Source organism: Lynx rufus, unplaced genomic scaffold, assembly GCF_022079265.1.
Source record: "Lynx rufus isolate CCGP_SWC_20201006 ecotype Redwood Valley unplaced genomic scaffold, mLynRuf1.p SCAF_7, whole genome shotgun sequence".
NCBI classification, from domain to species: Eukaryota; Metazoa; Chordata; class Mammalia; order Carnivora; family Felidae; genus Lynx; species Lynx rufus.
The window spans coordinates 122,222,973-122,247,914 of NW_025814889.1; the positions used below are offsets into that span (position 1 = coordinate 122,222,973).

At 39.2% G+C, this 24,942-nt stretch overlaps 1 pseudogene; it reads right to left on the reverse strand.

Moving 5' to 3' along the window:
• Positions 1-17,922: 17,922 nt before the first annotated feature.
• Positions 17,923-18,044, reverse strand: LOC124502853 (uncharacterized; annotated as a pseudogene).
• Positions 18,045-24,942: the final 6,898 nt, after the last annotated feature.

The following is a 24,942-nucleotide window of genomic DNA, read 5'->3' on the forward strand; positions in this document are numbered from 1 at the left end:
CGGGGATCGACGCCCGCTCGGCTCCGCGCCGCGGCCGCCGCTTCCGGGAGCCGGGAGCCCACGCCCTCGGCACGGCGGAGGCGGACCCGCGGCCCGCGAGGCGGCCAGCGCCGCCCCGGTCCGGCCCGGCAAGAGGCAAAGGCGGAGGTGGCGGCAGCGGAGGCGGCGGCGGGGCGGCCAGCGCCACCTGGCGGGCGGAGGGGCGGAGGGCGGGCGAGGGCCCTTCCCGTCCGCGCGTGCGCAGCGGGCTCTCCGCAGGCTGGGTTGGGCTCTCAACTGAGAGCAGTCCCTGCAAGATCGGTGTGCCACAGAAGGCGTTATGAGTGCTTGTGTACACAAACCCCTTTCTGCATTTACAATAATTGGGAAACTATGGTAAATAATTTTTACGGCGTTAAGAGGAGATGCTGTATGGGGCTCCTTTCCCCTGTCTCCTTAACTATATTGTTTGAAAGAGGAAATCTTTGGGCTAAATGTGCCCAAACCCAAATTCAATTCATTCATGTATTCACTGAGTGTGTAGTGAGTGTCCCGTGCCTGGCAAGTGCCTAGTGTCGGGTATTCAAGAAAATGAAGTAGACCGGGCCGCTGTTGCCGGAGAGTCTGGCTGGGGAGATAAACACGCAAAACACTGACTACAAAAAAGTCAAGATAGAAATCGTGCTAAGTTATAGCAGGGGAACCAAGGCAGTGGTGGTCAATTAATCATGCTTTGGCATCAGGCGATTTCCAAGAGGGCCTCCCCTCGGTACCTCTTATTTGAGAGAGATTTTTCTTTTTTCCCAGTATACCCTGATTAATATTATTTTTGTCTTGATCTAGTCACCCTGGAAAACAGTGCACTCAGCCAATGTTGCCATCATTTATAGCATTTTTAGAATTATCTTCAGAACTAGCTTAAGGAAACATTCAAAATATACACTTAACTGAATGGTCGATGGAATGAACAGACTTGCAAAAGGGTTACCCTCACTCCAATCCAAGGTAAGGCTTTTACACTTTTTAGTCAATTCTTTTAATCCTGCTTTAGGAAAAGTTGATTACATGCCATATATACATGACAAAAATTATGGCAGTCGTGTGAGACACATAGTTCTGAGGTCTTTTCAAGAGTGGGAAAATGTATAAAACCATCTAGCATTCAACAGGATTCTGTTAAGGTGTTTGTTTCCACAATGGTGATGGCCAACGTTTACTTAGAATCCACTGTAAGCAGGGTTCAGCTAATCCTCACAACAACCTTATGAAGTACATAGCATTATCATCCCCCATTCTACAGATGAAGAAATTGAGGTACATGAAATGAAATAACTGGCTAACATCACACAACCAGTAAATGACAGGATTGAGATTTGAATAGTATACTTAGGCTGAAAAACAGGGCTAGGAGTAGTGAGAGGTGAGTCCTACAAGTGCAAGGTCAGACAGATTCTGTCTTCATTTAAAATTGACATTTTGTTTTTGGTGGATATTTTGCGTTAATTTTGATCTTTTTAAATACAGTATTAAATATTTCATCTTGCTTAGTGAATGTTTGGCTTTCCCTTACATTTTGCGCTGAAGGCAAGTGTCTCACTCTCTTAGTCCCGGCCCCTAGCCTTGGCCCTACCTAGAAGTCATGGGTCTAAGGAAGTTTGTTTTGATGCATGCTTTTTTTTCCCCCCTATCTCTTTATGCTCCAACCAGAGAGCCTCAGGGGTGTCAGAAGTATTGTCGAAGTCCTTTCTTCTAGAGAACTCACTCTTGCCTGCTGTCTCTTTCCTGAGCCAGTATTATTGAACTTGAGTAAAATAAGTGTTGGTATAAAATGATACATCTCTAGTACCTACCTTATAGAGATATTAGGGAGATTAAATAAAATAATGCATGAAAGCACTTAAGTGCCTGGGACATTTTAAGTTTAGAAAAGAAATAAAAGTTAAGAAAAAGTTATAAAATAAGAAAAGTTAAGAAAAGAATATTTAGCTTTGTTCTAATTAAGCAATGCCTTTTCAGCAGGAGAATGATCTAATTAAATATGCTCTTCCAGAAGATTAATCTAGCAGTATGAAATTTGTGGAAACAATTTTAAACTATCAGCATCTGAGCAGTGGAAAAATTACGCATTGGCATCTCATTTATCTCAAAATCTCTTATCTGTCAACCTAAAATAGCCAGAAAAAACAAGAAAACCATAAGACTGCCAGGAACCCACTGAAATCCAGGAGTTTTCCTTTTAAGCGAACCCCTCAGTCCTCTCAAAATCTAATAAATGTGGTTCTCAGAGATCTTGTTGTCTGGGTTCTCAGTCCCTGGCAGATTGGTGTGGGGTGGGAGGGGGTGAGGCAGAATTAAGATATCTGTTTCCTGTTCTTCTCCCAAGCAAGAAGTAACTTTAACAGATGATATTTAAATTTAACAGAGTTAAGAAGAGAAAAAATATTTTTTTAAAAAGTCAAATTGATTCAAAAAATATAACCACCTTGGGGCCAATAACGTAAATAGAGGCAAGAACAGAGAGATATAGTGGAGGCACCAGTATCTCCCAGAGAGTAGGATAATGGGTGATACAGTGGTGAACCCAGTCTTTGAGAAAAGTTCAAGAAATGTTTTGTGTTCATTTATTCATCATTTATCAATGAACACTCTGCTCTGGACATGTAACCAGGCCCTGAGGGTACCTACTAGATACCTATAGGTCTTTCCTGGATTTTACACTCTAGAAGGACAAATAGGTATTAAGTTAGTATTGTGAGGGGAGCTGACTTAGCCTGGAAGATCAGGGAACGCTTCCTGGAGGAGATGCTGACACCAAAGCTTGAGGACTAAAGGTGAGAGGCAAAATTGGCACGTTGAAGGCTCTAATCTAAAGCAGGAGGGGCTGGAGAGGTTGGCAGGGACAGGAGGGCCATAGTAAGAAAAAAGGACTTAATCTTAACATGAACAAAGAATTTTGAACAAAATAAAAACTGCAAAGTGACATGATCAGGTAAGAATTTTAAGAATCATAACTGTGGTGTTGAAAATGTACTGGAGGTGACCCAAGGAGCTGAAATGGGACCAGGGGGAGTAGAGCTATCAGATAAAATACAGAATAACTTTGCTCTCCTGATCTTCATTCCCACCCCTCACCCCACGAGAGGAGGAATGTACCTGACTGGTGAGGCTGAAAGGAATTGAACCAGTCTGCCAGAGACAAGAGTTCTGATCCACTATCTGCCCAGCATAGGAGTATGTGTGCCAGGACCTGAGCAAGAACCTAGGAACTCAGTCTCATTCAAGAACGAAATATCGGTTGCCCACTTGTCTGCAAACGGAAAACAACATTGTCCAATTAACTTTATCAGTACTAAAGCTAACACTTTGGTCTCTAGCTGTCTGTTTCTTGCACAGCTTTCTCAATTGGTTCAAAATTCAAGAGACAAGGAAGAATGCTTTTACATATTGGACCCTAAAACACCAACCATCCTTGCGTGAGTCTCCTTTGGCTTGGCCTTGATGAAAAATGAACAATAAAAGGAAAGAGTCTTGTACAAAGAGGAACCTCCTGCCCTGGGCCTACAAAACATACGTGTCGTATATAAAGATGGTGTACTTAGAAGGCCTTACCTTGAGCTGCTAAGAATATTGAACCTAAACAAAGAGCTTTAACTAGCAGATTAAGCCAAGTTAAAATAACTCCTGATAAATCTGTATTTAGCTGAGTCCTTGCCTTATTCAAGATTAAGAAAATGAAATGTTTGGGGGTGCCCTGGTGGCTTAGTCGGTTAAGCATTCAACCTCAGCTCAGATCATGATCTCGTGGTTCATGAGTTCAAGCCCCATGTTAGGGTCTGTGCTGACAGCTCAGAGCCTGGAGCCTGCTTCAGATTCTGTCTCCCTCTCTCTCTGCCCTTCCCCCACTCATAGTCTGTCTTTCTCCATCCCTCGAAAATGAATAAACGTTAAAAAAATTTTTTTAACAAAAAAAAGATAAAATGTTCACATTGTGAAATGCTTTTACTCTATTTTAAGCTTTAGACCTGAAAAACTTGCTTATTCCTAGGAAACATATTTTGATTTTTGCCCCCTTCCTCCTTTCAGGATACATAGTACATGTTCATAAAAGATATGCCTGTTGTAAGTGACCTCATCCCTTTCTTTATTTTAAAAAAGAAAGCCAGGACAGTTTCTAATTTTTTTTGAAAAATAGAAAATAAATAAAATTATTAAGAAATTTAATTGTTGGGATGCCTGGATAGCTCAGTTAGTTGAATGTCCCACTGATTTCAGCTGAGGTCGTGATTCCAGGTTTGTGGCCTTGAGCCCTGCTTTGGGCTTTGTGCTAAGCATGGAGCCGCTTGAGATTCTCTCTCTCTCTCCCTCTCTCCCTCTCCTCCCCTCCCCCTTTCCTGCTCACATGCATGCTATCTCTCTCTAAAATAAAATTTTTTTTAATTTAAAAAATTTAATTGTTTCTGAATTTCAGGAGCCAAAGCATAATATGGCCCACTATTTATTTTTTATGAATTCAAATACATCCCGTATTTATAAACAAATATACATAATGTTCACATGTGTAACTATACTTCATTCTATTTGCTTGATATTTACTTGTGGGTGTTTTGTGTGTGTGTGTGTGTGTGTGTGTGTGTTTTATCCACAGAATATGGGCATCATAAAGGCGAGAGATTTTTCTAAGTTATTCATAACTATATTCCTACCCATGGCATTGTGCCTTGCTGATTATAGCCAAGCAAAAAAATTTATCATATGAGTCAACATATTTTGCACTGATAAAAGTACCAAGTATAGAATTGGCAGCTCTTGAAGTTTTGATGAATTGGGGACAGCTGTTTGGCTCAGTTGGGTAGAGCATGTGACTCTTTTTTTTTTTTTTTTTTTTTTTTTTTTTTTTTGCAACACTTGATCTCTGGGTCTTGAGTTCAAGCCCCACATAGAGCTTAAAGTTTTGATGAATTGAATTGAAGGAAACTAGAATGTCATGGAAAACAAGCTTAAATTTTGAGTAGAACTCACTTTTAAAACTATCTGGACCTGGATATTTTTGCTATGGGGGACTTCCAGAAATGTACTCAAATCATCTAGGTTTTAAAATCTGTTGTTTACTGTGATTTACTTTGTTTCATCTTATGTATTCTTTGTATTTTCTCAATTTTTTCCTAATTTTTTTCACTTACTCTTTGGCTCATCCTCTCTTTTTCTGTGGTTTTCTATTTTATTGATTTATGCCTTTATCTTTGTAATATCCTTTCCTCTTATTCTCTGAATTTGCTCCATTGCTCTTTCTCAATTTTAATACTTAACTCAATATTTTTTCAGTCTTTATTGTTTTTATTAACATTTCAAAACTATAAACTTCCCTTTAAATGCTAATTTTATTGCATCCCATAAGTGTTGGCATGGAGTGTAGGTGCACACTGGGGTTTGGGGCTCCACTGTGGGTGCTGGGCCTGGACACACAGTGTCCACATCAGGAAAACCAAGACAAAGTGGCTCCAATCCTGGGCCAAGGCAGTAACTGTGCTCTCTGGGCATGCACGGCTGGGCAGAACATCACTGGTGTCCTCACATATTCATACCCAATCCATCCATGCAGCAGGTGGAAAAAAAGCAAGAACCCTCTTCATCCTGTAAAAATCCCTCTGACACCCTCTGCTGGCAAAGGTTAACATCATAATCACTACAAAGAAATGTCTGAATCCAGTCTGGTATCACAGAGCAGGTGATGAAGGGGTAAATTCAGAGCTGAGAGGCAACAATTGACACTCGGCACATCCCTGAAACCGGGGTTCCAGATGTGATATAGATCCTCCTGATCAGATGAATTCACAGAAGGCTTGAATCTGGGAAGGAAGGGAGGAGAGAGGCAGGGGAAAAGGTACCTATTTTTGCTAGTGAGCTAATGAAGATGTATGATTCTGAAGCCAGCGCTGCTGGAAGTGACTTCCTGCCTCTGCAGAAGATGTCCACCCCTGTTTTTGCTGGCGGAGTAAGCAGCTCCCCATGGCAGCTCAGTTGGGCTGAGGTTTGAGGAGCTCTTCCTACAAATCCAACCTAAAATCTCTTTGTTCATCTCTGGTAATAGTTGATGGGTGAATCAACTGAATCCCTTTCTATTTAAAATAATGAGGATTTTTTAGTCTACAAATAATCTGACCAAAACAAGGTAAGAGAATGGGCTTTGTATGATATCAACTCTGGAATTACTTGAGGTTTCTTTCCTTGCCCAATACATGATCAATTTTTGCAAAGGTTTTCAGGTTTACTCAAAAAGAATATACATCCCCTTCCTTCCCTGGCTCCTAATTACTTCCCTGTTTAAGTTCTCACAAGCCATCCATTGAACAATAGGTTCTAAATATTTCCCAGGGTAAATATCAAGTGCACCATGATATATTTTGCAGAAGCTACCTATTTGCAAAAGGTAAATCTTGCCATTATGTTTGAAAGTTGGATTTATTTTCCTGGTCTCCAAGCCTTTGGGATTTTCTGATGTCCATGATTTTTTTTACTGGTTTTTAGTTTTCTGCTCCCTAGAGTCATGGTAGTGAGCACTCAACATGTAGATTTGATTATCTATAAAGATTGGTTATCTAACACATTGCAATGTTAACTGATTAATCAGGAAGACTTTCATCTTGCACCATATGCTTTCTAGAAGAATGTCAGGGGTACTCTGATATCTTGCTACAGTGCTTTGGCAAATGCTCTAAATTTATTATAGACGCTGTAAACAATCTTTTTTTTAATATGAAATTTATTGTCAAATTGGTTTCCATACAACACCCAGTGCTCATCCCAACAGGTGCCCTCCTCAATGCCCATCACCGGCTTTCCCCTCCCTCCCACCCCCCATCAACCCTCAGTTGACTGACCCCCCCATCAACCCTCAGAGACTCAGTTTTTAAGAGTCTCTTATGGTTTGCCTCCCTCCCTCTCTAACTTTTTTTTCCCCTTCCCCTCCCCCATGGTCCTCCACCAAGTTTCTCAGGATCCACATAGGAGTGAAAACATATGGTATCTGTCTTCCTCTGTATGACTTATTTCACTTAGCATAACACTCTCCAGTTCCATCCATGTTGCTACAAAAGGCCATATTTCATTCTTTCTCATTGCCAAGTAGTATTCCATTGTATATATAAACCACAATTTCTTTATCCATTCATCAGTTGATGGACATTTAGGCTCTTTCCATAATTTGGCTATTGTTGAAGTGCTGCTATAAACATTGGGGTACAAGTGTCCCTATGCTTCAGCACTCCTGTATCCCTTGGGTAAATTCCTAGCAGTGCTATTGCTGGGTCATGGGGTAGATCTATTTTTAATTTTTTGAGGAACCTCCACACTGTTTTCCAGAGCGGCTACACCAGTTTATTTTCCCACCAACAGTGCAAGAGGGTTCCCGTTTCTCCACATCCTCTCCAGCATCTATAGTCTCCTGATTTGTTCATTTTAGCCACTCTGACTGGCGTGAGGTGATATCTGAGTGTGGTTTTGATTTGTATTTCCCTGATGAGGAGTGACGTTGAGCATCTTTTCGTGTGCCTGTTGGCCATCTGGATGTCTTCTTTAGAGAAGTGTCTATTCATGTTTTCTGCCCATTTCTTCACTGGATTATTTGTTTTTCGGGTGTGGAGTTTGGTGAGCTCTTTATAGATTTTGGATACTAGCCCTTTGTCCGATATGTCATTTGCAAATATCTTTTCCCATTCCGTTGGTTGCCTTTTAGTTTTGTTGCTTGTTTCCTTTGCAGTGCAGAAGCTTTTTATCTTCAGTTCATTTTCACTTTTAATTCCCTTGCCTTTGGAGATGTGTCGAGTAAGAAATCGCTGTGGCTGAGGTCAGAGAGGTTTTTTTCCTGCTTTCTCTAAGATTTTGATGGTTTCCTGTCTCACATTCAGGTCCTTTATCCATTTTGAGTTTATTTTTGTGAATGGCGTAAGAAAGTGGTCTAGTTTCATTCTTCTGCATGTTGCTGTCCAGTTCTCCCAGCACCATTTGTTAAAGAGACTGTCTTTTTTCCATTGGATATTCTTTCCTGCTTTGTCAGAGATTAGTTGGCCATACTTCTGTGGGTCCAATTCTGGAGTCTCTGTTCTATCCCATTGGTCTATGTGTCTGTTTTTGTGCCAGTACCATGCTGTCTTGATGATTACGGCTTTGTAGTAGAGGCTAAAGTCTGGGATTGTGATGCCTCCCCTTTTTGGTTTTCTTCTTCAGTATTACTTTGGCTATTCGGGGTCTTTTGTGGTTCCATACAAATTTTAGGATTGCTTGTTCTAGCTTCGAGAAGAATGCTGGTGCAATTTTGATTGGGATTGCATTGAATGTGTAGATAGCTTTGGGTCGTATTGACATTTTAACAATATGTATTCTTCCAATCCATGAGCATGGAATGTTTTTTCCATTTCTTTGTATCTTCTTCAATTTCCTTCGTAAGCTTTCTATAGTTTTCAGCATACAGATGTTTTACATCTTTGGTTAGGTTTATTCCTAGGTATTTTATGCTTCTTGGTGCAATTGTGAATGGGATCAGTTTCTTTATTTGTCTTTCTGTTGCTTCATTATTAGTGTATAAGAATGCAACTGATTTCTGTACATTAATTTTGTATCTTGTGACTTTGCTGAATTCATGTATCAGTTCTAGCAGACTTTTGGTGGAGTCTATTGGATTTCCATGTATAATATCATGTCATCTGCAAAAAGCGAAAGCTTGACTTCATCTTTGCCAATTTTGATGCCTTTGATTTCCTTTTGTTGTCTGATCGCTGATGCTAGCACTTCCAACACTATGTTAAACAACAGCGGTGAGAATGGACATCCCTGTCGTGTTCCTGATCTCAGGGGGAAAGCTCTCAGTTTTTCCCCATTGAGGATGATGTTAGCTGTGGGCTTTTCGTAAATGGCTTTTATGATGTTTAAGTATGTTCCTTCTATCCCGACTTTCTCGAGGGTTTTTATTAAGAAAGGATGCTGAATTTTGTCAAATGCTTTTTCTGCATCGATTGACAGGATCATATGATTCTTATCTTTTCTTTTATTAATGTGATGTATCACATTGATTGATTTGCGAATGTTGAACCAGCCCTGCAGCTCAGGAATGAGTCCCACTTGATCCTGGTGAATAATTCTTTTTATATGCTGTTGCATTCGATTTGCTAGTATCTTGTTGAGAATATTTGCATCCATATTCATCAAGGATATTGACCTGTAGTTCTGTTTTTTTGCTGGGTCTCTGTCTGGTTTGGGAATCAAAGTAATGCTGGCTTCATAGAATGCATCTGGAGGTTTTCCTTCCCTTTCTATTTTTTGGAACAGCTTGAGAAGGATAGGTATTATCTCTGCTTTAAATGTCTGGTAGAATTCCCCAGGGTGTAAACAATCTTTTAAAATTTTTTTCTAAGTTTATTTATTTATTTTGAGAGAGAGAGCACAATCAGGGGAGGGTCAGAGAGAGGGAGAGAAAGAATCCCAAGCAGGCTCTGCACCGTCAGTACAAAGCCCGATGTGGGACTTTGAACTCACAAACTGTAAGATCATGACCTGAGCGGAGATCAAGAGTCAGACACTTACCCGGACTGTGCCACCCAGTTGCCCCGTCACTGTAAACAATCTTAAAGAAACTCTATGAATCAAAATAACATCAACCAGTATAGTTAAGGGCACTAAATTCTAGAGTTTACTGAAGTCCAGATGTCACAGTAGAAGACTAGTTAACTGATGGCTCTGACACATCAGGCTAAAAGAGTTAGGCAATGGCCATGGTATGAATCTCTAGAGGATACCAAGGTAAAGGATTAAGAATTATTAGGGTTAGAGTAAACAGAGGAAAGCTCAAGGAAAAGAATAGATTTACTTTGGTCTTCTCTCATCAAGTACAAACTAGCTGCAGGTTTCTCTCAGTTGCTGCACTGTGAGGTGCACATGAAACAAAACAAATTCTAAAAGCCACAACTGTCAACGTGTACAGTTCCCTTCCTCTCTAGGGCTGATAGGCTCTTTGAGTTCTTAATTTGAAGCAGTGGCATCAAAATTACAATCCAGATAGGGTAGGACTAGTTTTCCTCATGCTTCACATCTCACTTCATATTGATCTAGATTCAATAGGTAAAGTCGTTCTTTCTGGATTTCTTTTCACTTCATAATGTGCAGATTTGCTAAGTAATTTTAAGAATGTTCCTCTAGTTACAAAACAGATGAACCTAAAGGAAGGGAAGCAAAAACAACATAAAAAACAAGGAGGGAGACAAAACATAAGAGACTCTCTTAAATACAGAGAACAAACAGGGTTGTTGGAAGGGTTATAGGTGGGGGGATGGGCTAAATGAATAAGAGGCATTAAGGAAGACACTTGTTGGGATGAGCACTGGGTGTTGGACATAGGGGATGAATCACTGAAATCATTATTGCATTATATGCTAACTTGGATGTAAATTAAAAAATAAATTAAAATGATATATATTTTTAAAAAAGAATGTTCCTCTAGTTAAGCTAGAAACGTGTTTCATGTCAAGACAAATTTATCTCAAAAAGTCATGGTCAAAACTTCTGTGTCTGTTGAGCAACCATGGAATAATGTTTTTGTTTCCATTTCCATTTACTGCCTTAATTATTTTTCCTCAATTTCCTTGAATATGCCCTCTTTAGCTTTTTTAAAGAAACCACATTGATTGTTGTATCATTTATATACCATAAAACCGACCTATTTTAGGTCAACAATGATTTTAGTAAATTTGTAGAGTGATTCAGCCATCACTGTAATGGAGAATTTGAATTTAGAATATTTTCATTATCCTAAAAGTTTTCTTGTACCTGTTTGCAGTTAATTCTCACTCTCACCTTCAGCCATAGGCAAACACCAATCTGCTTTTTATCTCTGTAAATTTGTCTTCTCTAGACATTTCTAGAAAATGGAATGGAATCATACAATATCTATGATATCCAGTCCTTGTGTCCACCTTTTGTCACTTAACATGATGTATTTGAGGTTCATGCATGTTGTAGCATGTATCAGTAGTTCATTGATTTTTATTGTTGAATAGTACTCCATTGTATGGTTACCACATTTTGTTTATCCATTCACTGGTTGATGGGCATTTGGATGGTTTCCAGTTTGGGGCTATTGTGTGTAATCCTGCTATGAACAATCAATCACATACATGTCATTGGGGGGACCTATGTTTTCATCTCTCTTGGGTAAATATGGAGGAATGAAATTACTGGGTTATATGGTAAGTATAGTTAACTTTTTAAGAAACTGTCAAGCCATTTTCCAAAGTAGCTGTACCATTTTATATTCCCACCAGCAATGCAGGAGCATTCCAGTTCCTTCTCATCCTTTCCAACATTTGGCACTGTCTGTCATTTTAATTATAATCACTCAGTATAGTTTTGATTTGCATTTCTTTGCATTTCCCTGATGACCAATGATGTTAGCATCTTTTCCCGTCATTATAAGCCATTTGTATATTGCCTTTGGTGAAATTTCTATGCAAACTCTTTGCCCATATTTAAATAGGGTTCCTCTTTAACCTTTGAAAACCTGATTTCTATTCTTACTCCTATTAAAAATGCTCTCATGGAAATAATCCAGTAGTGTTTTAAAATTTGTCTTCTCCTTGACCCTATTGCAGTATTCAATAGTGTCTTCATTAACCCTTCTTGAAATGTCATCTTACTTTGGTGTTCAGGACAAATAGGTTTTTTTAATTTAATTTTTTATTTTTTTTAATTTGCATTCAAATTAGTTAGCATATAGTGCAACAATGATTTCAGGAGTAGTTTCCTTAGTGCCCCTTACCCATTTAGCCCATCCCCCCTCCGACAATCCCTCCAGTAACCCTCAGTTTGTTCTCCCTACTTATGAGTCTCTTACGCTTTGTCACCCTCCCTGTTTTTATATTATTTTTGTTTCCCTTCCCTTATGCTCATCTGTTTTGTCTCTTAAAGTCCTCATATGAGTGAAGTCATATGATTTTTGCCTTTCTCTGACTAATTTCACTTAGCATAATACCCTCCAGTTCCATCCATGTAGTTGCAAATGGCAAGATTTCATTCTTTTTGATTGCTGAGTAATACTCCATTGTGTGTGTGTGTGTGTGTGTGTGTGTGTGTGTGTGTGTGTGTGTATATATATATATATATATATATATATATATATACCACATCTTCTTTATCCATTCATCCATCGATGGACATTTGGGCTCTTTCCATACTTGGGCTATTGTTGATAGTGCTGCTATAAACATTGGGGTGCATGTGTCCCTTCAAAACAGCACACATATATCCCTTGGATAAATACCTAGTAGTGCAATTGCTGGGTTGTAGGGTAGTTCTATTTTTAGTTTTTTGAGGAACCTCCATACTGTTTTCCAGAGTGGCTGCACCACCTTGCATTCCCAAGGACAAATACTTTTTTGATTCTTCTATGATAATTGGTTTTTTTGGTTAATAGTCTTCCTCTTGCTCTAACTGGTCCAGTCTGCATGGACTAGACCTATGCCCTCTGCTCTTCTCCTTCTACATTTTATTCCATGGCAAGTTATAATATCTTTAAGGAAATGTCTAAAAGGAAATGAGATATTTAATAATGTTTTAAGGAAATGGAGTTATCAGAACCTGTGAGGGTTGGAACTGTTGAAGGGGGAGCTGCCTGATAGGAGGTGCAGTAGTAAATTGGAAATGCGGCCACTGTGAGAAGGGATGCAGCCAAGCAGTGAGGGAACAGGAAAGAAACACCCCAAACTTTATCTATTTCCATCCTTTGATCTTATACTAGTGCCTCCCATTGGTTGAAGCCAGAGATTAGGAGAAGCTTGGTAAAGCCATCTATGGGGTCAGCAAAGGGTATGGGAAATGACTCCAGGAGCAAATGGAGAATAGGTGACATAATGTCTTGTTGTTCCTTCATATTCAGAGTCTAAAACAGATGACATCATCTTAGTGCCTAAATCATCTCCCTGTTTTAAATTCTGTGCCCGTTAGGGGTGCCATTACCCTCTCGGTCTCCCAGGCTGGAACCTCAGAAAACACTACAATGCTCAATCAATCTCTTCTGCTCATAAATTCTGTATCCCTTATTTGGCATTAATCACCTCACTGGTTTGAACCAGACTACTGTTAAGATCTTCTAGAAGTGTGAGGTTGCATGGTTTTATGGTACTCAACATTGCATCATGATTTCATTGAAATTCTCAAGTATGTATTTGTGTCTTGAACAAGACTATAAGCATTTTTTAGGGCAGGGTCTGTTCCTGATACTTCTTCAAATTCTCTCTGGGCTCTATTAGGTTCTATTCTATTAGGTTCTGTTCTGTTAGTTTAGAGACTCAGCAAAGGTTTGTAAAACGAATGAATGAATGATTCAGACATGGTCCTAAAATTTGTCTAAGTCACTTGTCCAAAGTACAGATTTTGACAACAGAGAGTCAGCATGTTTCACCACTAAGTGGCATCATCCTCAATGATAATTTCCAAAATGGCCCCATTCCAGGGAGCACATCAGTAAGGCTTCAATGATCATAGTAGCAAGAGTATGGTAAGAACAGAACCTGTTGATAAAGCTATTCTCTTTCTGGTGAAAAATTACCAATGGATTACTGTCTGTGCAGATAAATTGCTAAAAAAATATGGCTAAGAATCAAATGTGTTTGCTTTGCTTTTCTATGAATTGTAAATTGTTTTTGTTTTAATTAGAGTTCAGTTTTCTTATCATGAAAAGTGTTGTATTCTTAGTATAGAATAGGCCAAAGAAGACAAAATCTCTTATAGCTCTTCCTGTTGTTTTTGTTTCTCTATAAACGTTTCACCTTGCTTTTTTCTTTTGCAAATTGACCTTTACTTTTTATTGTTCCAAAATAATTCATGCTTACAAAAATAAAAACAATAGAAGTGTATATAGTAAAAAGTTAAAGTCTTTGTTCCCTTGAAGGTCCTGCTGCCACTCCCAAGGGGTAACCATTGTTAACATAGTGATGCATATTCTTCCAGACTATTTTTTTTTTTTTGCAGATTTAATTTTTTTTAAGTTTCAGCACGTTTTATTAAAATTCAGTGTAAATAATATTTCCTACCTGGTCCCTCTCACTCCACCACTCCCCTTAAATGAATCGCAAAGAAGTAATCATTTGTTACCAGTTTGCTATGGATTCTGGTTGTCAACACTTAGGCATTTGGAAATATGTGAGGACATTTGTGGTTGTCATAGTGATTAGGAAGCTCTGTGGCCCGTGGGGGACAAAGTGCTCAGACGTTAACAACTGTGGAATGCCTAGGAGGGTCCCACAAGATAAAACACTTTGTTCCACTTGGAATGTCACAAGCATTTCTGCTCAGAAACCCTAAAGATCTCTTCCCTACTGAATATAAACACACACACACACACACACACACACACACACACACACACAGAGCCTTTTTTTCATTCAAAAGAAAAGCTAAACGAATTGGACGGTAAACACTCAAGTACCTACCACCTAGATTCTACTCTTGACGTGTTGCCTTCACTCTTTTTCCCACAAATCTATTCAAACATGTGCCAGTGTCTATGCCAATTCCTATTCAACTATCCATTTTTTAAATGTATTTCAAAATAGGTTGCAAAGATCAGTATACATCATCCCTAAACATTTCACCATTAAGTTGTCTTTTATCTTTTTAATTGAAGTTTGGTTGACACACTATGTTACATTAGTAAATGGCCTTTTAAAAATCTTCTTATACATGGTGATCTACAGCTTGCTCTATAAATCTATCATGAATCATTCAATAACTCAATATTTTTATTGAGGGTTTACTATGTGTCAGATACTATGCTAGGCCCTGGGGTTACACTGATGAGTAAAACAAATACAGTCCCTGAATCATGGAGCTTACTCTAATAGAGATTTTGAAACTTTCTCCATAATATTAGTAATAATAATAATTAGTAGTAGTATAACAATATTATAGCAATGTATAACAACATTATAACAACAAAATAATTATCATTATTATAACAATATAATAAAATTTTGTGTTTGTTGTGTACACTATATTCTTGACATTGCTCTAAGTATTTTTTTTTTTTTTGAGAGAGAGAGAGAAAATGAGCTGCAGAGAGGGTCAAGGGGTGAGAGGGAGAGAGAGAATCATTTATTTTTATATATTTTTTATTATTTATTTTTGAGAGAGAGAGAGAGAGACAGGGTGCCAGGGGGGAGGGGCAGAGAGACAGGGAGACACAGAATCTGAAGCAGGGTCCAGGCTCTGAGCTGTCAGCACAGAGCCCAACATGGGGCTTGAACCCATGAACCACAAGATCATGATCTGAGCCAAAGTTAAACACCTACCTGACTGAGCCACCCTTGTGCCCCAAAGAGGAGGAGAGAGAATCTTAAGCAGGTTCCACACTCGATGCAGACCCCCATATGGGACTCAATCTCACAATCGTGAGATTGTGACCTGAGCCAAAATCAAGGATCAGACACTCAACCAACTTAGTCACCCAGGTACCCCTAAGTATTTTAAATATATTAACTAATTTAACCCTATAAAGTAGAACAGTTATAATCTTCACTTTGCAGATGATGAGACTGAGACACAGAAAGTAAGTAACTTGCCCAGGATCACAAAGCTAGGAAATAACAGAACTGGAGTATAAACCCAGACAGCCTAGCTCCAGAGTCCACAGGCTGTACCACTACACCACTGCCTCTCCCATATTATCACCATGTTAATAGTATATGATCTACCCTATTCTTTTTTCACAGGTACATAATATTCCTCAGAATTAATTTCATGCAATGTATTTAATGAATCCCTTACTTTGAAAATAATTTTTCACTGTCATATTTAATGACACAGCAAATATACATGTTCTTAAATTTTTGTGTATGCACATATTTTGGTTAAATATGTAATAGAAGTAGACTTGCTGAGTCAAAGGTATGCACATTTTAATTCATTTGATTTGATTTGATTTGATTTGATTTGATTTGATTTGATATTATTTTTTTAACAGAGTGTGAGCAGGGGAGAGGGGCAGAGGGGAGAGAGAATCTTAAGCAGGCTCCGTGCTCAGCGTGGATCCCAAAGCAGGGCTGGATCCAATGACCCCGGGATGATGACCTGAGCCAAAATCAAGAGTAGGTGTCTCAAATGACTGAGCCACCTGGGCACCCCTACACATTTTAATTCTAATAGATATTGGATAACTGCCTTCAAAAAATGTTACACCAATCAGGTGGCATTTGAGAAACCTCACTAGTGTTTTAATTTTACTTCTGTAATTACCATGCAGATGGAGCAAATTTCTCCCCTCTGGTGCCTAGACTATAAAATATTTATGAGCGTAGTGTTTTCATAGACTTCCAAACTCCCTTCAATCACTAAATGTTAGTCTATAACTTTACTATGTGTGATGCTTTTGAATGAAACCAATTATAAGGGTGTCTTCCTTCCTTCCTTCCTCCCTCCCTCCCTCCCTTCCTTCCTTCCTTTTTTCTTTTTGGTCAGGCCTATTGAAATAAAATTTACATACAATGTAACTAACCCTTTTGAAATGTACAGTTCCATGAATTTTGATAAAATGTACATTTTTATAACCATCACCACAATCATGGTAGAGGATTATTCCATCACCCAAAAAAGTTCCCTCATGCCCCTCTGAGGTCATTTCCTACTTTTACCCTCAGCCTGTAGACGTCATTGATCTGTTTTTTGTATCTGTAGTTTTACCTTTCCTAGGATGTCATATAAATGAACTCATCTGGTATATAGCTTTTTGTGTCTTTTTGTACTTACATTCATGTTGTTTCATCTCTCAGTAGTTATTTCATGTTTACTTCTGAGTGGTTTTCCATTGTGTGGTTTGTACCATGGATCAGTTCACCAACTGAACATTTCAGTTGTTTCTGGTTTATTGCCATTATAAATGAAGCTGTTGTGGGCATTCTTGGATAGATCTTTGTGTGGACGTATTCACTTTCCCTTGCATAAGTACAGAAGAATGGGATGACTGGGTCATATAATAAGTGTATGTTGAACTTTCTGTGATATTGCCAAACTGTTTTCCAAAGTGTCTCTAACTGCATTCCAGTTGACAGTTCCTTCAGAGTTCCAGTTCCTTCAGAGTTTCACCAGCAGTTGGTAATCTACTGGATATGTGCTAATGTCCCATTGTGGTTTCCATTTGCATTTCCTTATAGAGTAATGATGTTGAGCATCTTTTCACGTGCCACCTGTATATTTTCTTTAGGAAAGTGTTCAAATCCTTTGGCCGTTTTAAAATTGTTTTTTTACTATTGTGTTTTGAGAGTTCTTTTTATATTGTGGATACAAGTGCTTTATCATATATGTGTTTTACAAATATTACCTTCTAGTCTGTGCCTTGTTTTTTCATTTCTTAACAGTGTTTTACACAAAGGAAAAGGCTTTGGTGAAGGCCAAATGATCAATTTTTTCCTCTTGTCGTTCATATTTTTGGTCTGTCTTGAGAAACTTTTGCCTAACCCAGATTTCTCAACCTTAGCACTATTAGCATTTGGTGATGGATAATTCTATTGTATGTGAGGGATCCCTTGTGTATTGTACAGTGTTTGCCAACATTCCTGGTTTCTACTCATTAGATCCTAGTAGCAATTCCCCATCTAAAGTTGTATTTGCCAAAAATGTATCCAGACACTGCCAGGTGTCCCCTGGGGCCAAAATCACCCCTGGTTAAGAACCACTTGTCACTTCCAAGATCATAAATATTTTCCTTCAACACTTCTAGAAATTTTTTTAGGTTTAGCTCTTATATTTAAGTCTATGATCAATTCTAAGTTAATTTTTGTATATGGTATGAAGCACAGTAGTTTTTTTTCTTTTTCTTTTCTTTCTTTCTTTCTTTCTTTCTTTCTTTCTTTTTTTTTTGGTATATTATTATAGCACATTTTGCAGAAAAGACTTTGTTTTGTCCACTGAATTGACACCTTTTCAAAAATAAGCTGGCTTTTATTTGTGGGTCTATTTTTGTTTTCAATTAGCAATAATCGCGCCTCGGATAAACCTCATTGGCTACCATACAGCCACTGTGCAAAGCCTGTGGGCCTATTTTTGGATTCTCTCTTCCATTCCATCAAACTTCATGTCTTTCCTGACACAGATACCATACTCTAACTTTATGTGAAATCTTGAAATTAGATAATTTGAGTCTTCTAATTTTGTTTTCTTTTAAAAAAAATGTGTTGACCATTTGGATCTTTTGATTTTCCATAAAATTTTAAGTTTTATGGAAACTTGATTTCTACATAAAAAGGGTCTTTGGGATTTGGGTTGAGATTACATTAAATCATTAGGTCAATTTAGAGAGAATTACACCTTGATACTAGTGAATCTTTCAATTCGTGCACATGAGACTTTTCTCCAGTTATATAGACTTCTTTTGTTTTGAATTAAATGCTGTACATGTTTTATAGTTTTCATCTTCTCCATTCTTTTTTCAATCTCAGATCTTTCTTCTGTACTCATTGTTCTTTCTGAAATACATTCTTTCGATGTTGCTTTAGTGAGAAAGTCTAGTGGTGATAAAGATTCTCAGTTTATCTGAAAATTCTCAATTTATCTCAAAAGAGTTTTCTGTAAAAACTTTGGAGCTATTCTTCCACACTCATCTAGTTTCCTCTGTTACTGTTTAGAAATCAGTAGTTAAGGTGGGTAATCTGTTTTTTCTGTCTGGCTGCTTTTGATTTTTTTTTTTTCTGTCTTTTTTGGTGTTCTGCAGTTCCAGTGCTGGCTGTTGACATTTTTAAGGCATTTAGTATTCCCATGCAGAACGCTGGAATGTTCTTCCATGTATTTATTTCTCTTTTTTAAAGAATTAGTTATCTTGAAATTTTATACAAATCTACCACCAAAACCACCCTTGTTATTGAGTCAGCTATTCCCTTATATGAAGTGTTACCTTCTCTTAGGCACCACATTGGTCTCGTCCAGGGAATCTAAACCCAATTAAAACCCTGTTTTGACATATGACACATTATGTAACATCAAAGAAATCTAGATTCTAAGAAGAAATATTTGTAAGTTATATATGTTAAATGTGTGCTCTACCTGTTAAATTAAAGCCTAAAAAAAAAAAAAAAAAAAAACAACACAGGAAACCATCCTATGATAATGCTTCAGATCTCCAAATATCAGTGTCAACTCCACCCCTGCGTTTGATAGCCCTCGAATACCTTTTGGAATTCCTCTTTCTCCAGTACACAGCCACCATGGTAGATGGCCATATGTCCCCTTGAGGAAGGACTGGGAGAATCATTATAGAATGCTCCTGTGGTGTGGTTTCAGGGTTCCTCCTCCTGGTGACCTGGCCGCCTCTTCAGTCAACCAGGACTAGATCTGATAACTGACTCAGGCTCAAGAACTGGGCAAAAGATCATGACTTCCTAGTGGATGACCACCTTCATTTTGTCAAACACAGTTTCTTGACAGTATATATCTAGCATTAAGCACAGGCATTGACACATAGTAAGCCCTCAAAACATATTTGGTATATGAATGAATGATGTTTTGGTTTTCCTAGATATAAAAGTTTAGGGTGGTATACATACCTCAGTTAATCAATTGATTACTGAAACTTTTACCTTTCATTAAGTATCCTATTTGACTTACAGGGAGAAGATAGAGAACTCCTCAAGAGAAGAGTCTCTGGAATCAATCAGTGTAGATTTGATAACGCATCCCCTCTTACTATCCCTGAGCCTCATTCTCTCATCTGTAAAATAGGTATAATAATAGTCTCTCTGACCCATAATAGTAGGTCCCTTTCATTCATAATTGATCTAAACATTTTCACTAGTCTCCACTCTACTTGGTTGGAGGGAGAAGGGAAGCAGTAAAATGGGATGCCACAAGAGTTAAACTTGCCAAGTAAAGTTATCTTAGTGTGTGCTGTTTAAACTGTCTCTTGCTGGGTAAATATTCAATAATCTAATCTGTAACTCTACATCAAAGCCATTTCCTCCTTCCTCCCCTTCTTACTTTTCAGGGTGTCTGAGTTCAATGGGAAAAGCCGTGTACCCTCTTAGCGGGAAGAAGAAGTCCTTATGTCCCAAAGTGGATCTTTCTGTAGGCTTTGAAACGTTTGTTGGTCTTAGAGACTCTCGTCAAATTAGTATCCTAGATACCAATCAATGTCTGTGGAGACCCTGGGGACATTTGCTGTTGGAATGTGCAGAATTTAGACTATTGGCCTGTACTCCTGGTTGGACTGGGCCCAGTGATCCACAAATGCTGACTTGGCCCGACCTTAGAGAACTCAGGCATTTTCTCTGTCAGACCTGTGGCAGAGGTTGCCAAGTCACTTCTTGCTCCTACACCTCTTTCCCCGTGGTGGCCCAAAGCAGGTTACCACTCAATTACCTTCCACTTCTAAAAGTATATGAAGGAGGGGGGATTTGGTTCCATCCAAGCCATCGAGGGAGGCTCCTTCTGTCTCGTCAACTATTGTTGCGTCCCTGTGTTGCAGGATCTTTTACCATAATACCTGGGATCCGTTGTCTCACTGCTTTGAAGAATGAAGAGATGGACACAAATGAGCAACAGGCAAGAGTTTATTAGAGTATAAGTTTAGAAAGGAAGAATAGTAGGAAAGGTTTCTTTCCGGAGAGGGGACATTCAAAAGTGAATGCCCATGCTATAATAGGCAAGGATATTGTAAGGGGTTTTATAAGGGGTATTATAAGGGTTTTATAAGGTTTTGGTTAGCCGTCCCCTGCCCCTGTTCCCTCTCAGGTCCCACCCTTATTGGCCTAATAGCTCTAGGTTCTGGGAGATCCACTTCTGATTGGCTCAATTCCATTGTGTGAGGGGTGGCCTAAGGCCATACTCAGGTCTTTTTGTCAAATTCCTGAGGGAAACCTGTGGGGGAGTAGGTGGGATTCGTTACATTCTTAAGAGGAAACTTAAGCCTGAGGGGGTTTGCTGTGGTCAGACACGTATGTCCAATATATGTGTTTTTCCCTACCCAGGGACCTCAGGTCCTATCCTTTCCTTCTCTGCCTATTTTATCCTATTTTTTTCCCCAGTCATATGAGGGGTGGTCCATGGCCATATAATTCCTTGTGGGTCATATGTTTTATGGCCTACTACTTATTTTTAGTTAGGTCTTTTGTCAAATTCCTGAAGGATGCCTAAAGGGGAGTAGGTGGTGTCTGTTACATTCTTAAGAGGAACCTTACCCCTGAGGGGGGGTTGCTGTTGTCAGACATTCCCAGCCTTGTTCCAAAATATGTGTTTTTCCCCACCCAGGGACCTCAGAGCCTAGTCTTTCTGTCTCTGCCTATTTCATCCTATCTTTTTCTATCATACCTGCAGCCACTCTGAGTAGGCCTAGGGACACTCTTGAGTGGTGTTTTCTCCTTTAAAAAAAGCCAGGACACCTTTGCATTTGGTTTATCTCCTCACTGCAAACCATGGTTTCCCCTTTGTTAAAGAATAGAAATTCGGGGCGCCTGGGTGGCGCAGTCGGTTAAGCGTCCGACTTCAGCCAGGTCACGATCTCGCGGTCCGTGAGTTCGAGCCCCGCGTCAGGCTCTGGGCTGATGGCTCAGAGCCTGGAGCCTGTTTCCGATTCTGTGTCTCCCTCTCTCTCTGCCCCTCCCCCGTTCATGCTCTGTCTCTCTCTGTCCCAAAAATAAACGTTAAAAAAAAAAAAAATTAAAAAAAAAAAAAAAAAGAATAGAAATTCAACTGAGTAAATTTGAAGATCTAATTAGCCTTATTTAGTGATTCATGAATGGGAAAGCATCACATCTAGCAAGTAGAGGGGAGTCCAAGGAGCCATACAAAATAGAAGGTTTTTATAGGAAGGAGGGTGGGACAAGAATGTTATTAGCAGGAGAAAGGATTGTTGCAGGTAAGGTCACGGTCCATTAGGGAGAAAGGGCAGGAGTCTTACTAGGTAGATTACCTCATTATTCCTTTGGAGAATGGAAAGAGTCCATGTGACAAATTACCTCATTGGTGTTATCAGAAAATACCTGACTGATTAGTTAAGACTTTTATTTCTGGGAGAGGTTGAAACTACTAGAAGTTTAGGTAGTAAGCCCCTGTTTGGAGATTTAGCCTAAGTGACACCATTTTGGGCCTGTAATTTTCTTTTAACACCTTTTTTTTTTTTAAGTTTATTTATTTATTTTTGGTGGGGAGGGGCAGAGAGGGAAAGAGAATTCCCAGCAGACTCTGGGATAACTAACAGCGCTTGGTGCGGGGCTTGATCTCACGAACTATATCATGAACCATGAGATCATGACCTTGATCGATGGAATTTTGGGATGGGGGTTTGGAGCTGACAGCCAAGAAAGAATTCTTTAAGATGTCTTTGGTGCAAAAAGTAAAGGTGATTTTATTAAGGCACAGGGACAGGACCCATGGGCAGGAAGAGCTGCATTGGGGTTGTGCAGAGTGACTGCTTATACACTGTGGAGTTGGGAGAGGTAAAGTTAAGAGAAAGTTTCTTAAAGAGATTTGCCTATGCTAAATAGGATTTACAGTTTATTGGAGGCCTAGGTATTGTCAAGCTAAGGTTGTTTTTCCCTCTAGCAAAGCATTATTAAGATAATAGGGAGTTCCTGGAGATAGGCTATTGATAAGATTGCCTTTTTCTTGTAATTTACTAAGATATTTGTAAACTGTTGGAAACTCATCAGTTTAACTGTTTGTTTTCTGTCCTTTCCTTTGTCCTTGGGGAGCCAGGAGTGTCCAAGAATATCACACATATCCCACCTGGCAGAGGTGGTGGTGAGGGGAGGGTTGGCTTGTGCTTTGCCCTTAGCTTGCCTTATGCTCCCTCATCAACCTGAGCCAAAATCAAGAGTCAGATGCTTACCTGACTGAACCTTCCAGATGCCCCTTTTTAACACTTTTCTAATCAACTACAACACATTGAAGTTTCAGCAGGGAGCTTGGGCTGTATGCCAAGCAAGGGTCTTGATGTCTAATCTCTTCTCCCACATCTTCCACAACCTGTACCAGTAGACAACAGGTGGCTTCCCAAGAGTACCCTTCTTCCTGAAGAGCATCAGAGTATGCCACTGCATATGGAGTATTTTGAGCTAAAGGCCATTGAGAAACAGCAGATAGAGGAAAAACTCCAAAATAGAATATAAATTTTCCTTTTGTAAAGGACAGCTACATTTATAAAGGAAATTTCCATTTGTAAAAGGAAGCAGGACAGAGGAATACTTCACAACTCTTACCAACCTGCAAGCACTCAGTAAATCTGCATAGCAAATCTTACTAAACAATCTTCCCTAACCATACTTTACCAGGTCACCTTATAACTTGCATTTTCCTTACCTCCTCTCATCCAAAAGGCCCAAACCCTGTTTCCTTTGTTTAGCCTAAAATGGCATATAATCCAAAATTCCAAGTACCACTTTGATTTGTTTATCTGTGAGTGTCCCCATATGTCTGTTCAATGCACATATTAATAAACTTGTTTGCTTTTCTCTTACTAATCTGTCTTTTGTTAGTCTCATGTTCAAGGCCCCAGCCAGAGAACCTAAAATAGGTAGAGGAAAAACTATTTTTTCCTCTCTTATATTCCTTAATCTAAAGCTAGTTCCTTTCCCTTTCTCTGAGCCAATAAAACAGTCCAAGGCTTGAGGCACCTGGATGGCTCAGTTGGTTAAATGTTTGACTCTTGATTCTGCTCAGGTCATGATCTCACAGTTTTGTAAGTTGGAGCCTTGCATGGCTCTGCACTGACAGCCTGGAGCCTACCTGAAATTCTCCCTCTTTCCCTACCCCACCCCCTGTAAGTGTTAAATTGTAGTGTTGGGCTAACCTGTAGCCTTAAGAAATAACAGCTTTGTTTTAACACTGTAGATTAAGAGATAACAGCCTTGTCCTATCAATCAAGGGAACAAAAGTTCAAGGAAAACCAACTGGATTAGTGTTTGATTGGATTGGGGCAAGGGCATGTCTGAACTGTTTCCACCCCCATCTGGGAACTATTTCTTTGTTTTGTTCCCAGGTGATGATAAGACGATGTGGTCGGCTATAAGAACTCTGTACCTGGCTGTTCGAGACCGCATTCTAGTCAAGAGTGTCCGTCCCGATCAGTTGGCCTTGCCTCTCATTGCAATAAACTTTTTTGTGACTGTCACTGGTGCCCGTAGCATTCTGTTTTAGGAGTCGTGTGGATGCAACACTCCCACTTGCACTCTCTGTCTCTCTCAAAATAAATAAATTTATGAAGAAAGAAAGAAAGAAAGAAAGAAAGAAAGAAAGAAAGAAAGAAAGAAAGAAAGAAAACAGTCCAAGCCTTGAAGTTAAGAATGTTTGTAAGAGAAGGAAACAGATTACAGAGAAAAGAACTATTTGGGGGAGGTATTTCTACAATATTAAACCAGTTACATCATCCTTTAACTAGAAAATTTGAGTGTTCTCCCACCTCACCCCTGCCCACCTTTTTTTAAATTAACTATAGAAAATGAAGAAGCTATACAATTTTACACAGCTGAGGTATAATATTTAAAATTTTAACCATAAACATTAGAGCTCAATATTAGGATGATAATGGTGATAATGACAAATAACAATGATGGGGTTGAGGAAAAACACAGAAAACTGGATTTGGCAGGAACCAAAGTTCAGAGTGAGTGATCATGGGTAGGGGGTTGGTATGAGTTGAGCCCATAAATACGGGTGTTAGAAATAAGCCCATCAACCCAATCAAAGGAGGGATGCAAAGACTCAGAGCACAGTGAAGTGAGGCTTTAAGCAACATTCTTGCAAAAGCAGGTGTCTGATGGACAAGCATACTCGGGGCAGTTACAGCAGACAATTTATCTCCTAGCATGGAAGCCCCTTCCCTGGTTCCTCATTGGCTGAGTACTACAGAGGTTACAGCCTTATCTGGATATCGCCTATGCCCACATAAGGTAAAAAGTAGTCTGATTGGAACAAATGTACGTTCCCTGAGGTGACACAAAG